Raw genomic sequence first — 420 nt, forward strand, 5'->3', positions numbered from 1 at the left:
TTTATGTAACTGTGAGGAAAGCCAGCAGCATGACGATTGCGATAACTTTTGGCTGTCAAATTTATTCTACAAGATGATAATGAACTTTGTATCCATGACTATAAAACATTTCAACAATAATAAAAGAGCTGATGCATGTATCAACAATTCCCACTGACGAAGCGACTGTCCCTCGTACCGCTGAACTGGAGAAGCATGACTGTCAAATTTCCATGTACGAGCTAGCCTCAATTTGCGAATCTGGTTTCCACAAATTCATAGGACTTCTTTTCGCGCGAGACTAAAGAGAGCGGGCCAGCGGCTATAGGAGTATTTTCATTTGCTTGATGGAGGGAATATTTTGCGGGAGTCTTAATTGTGTGTTGGAGGGGAGGTGGGAGGAAAGGCCTGCGGATTTTGTGTGTGCGGTGCAAAGGGTAT

This window comes from Penaeus monodon, chromosome 22 (genome assembly GCF_015228065.2).
Source record: "Penaeus monodon isolate SGIC_2016 chromosome 22, NSTDA_Pmon_1, whole genome shotgun sequence".
Lineage (NCBI taxonomy): Eukaryota > Metazoa > Arthropoda > Malacostraca > Decapoda > Penaeidae > Penaeus > Penaeus monodon.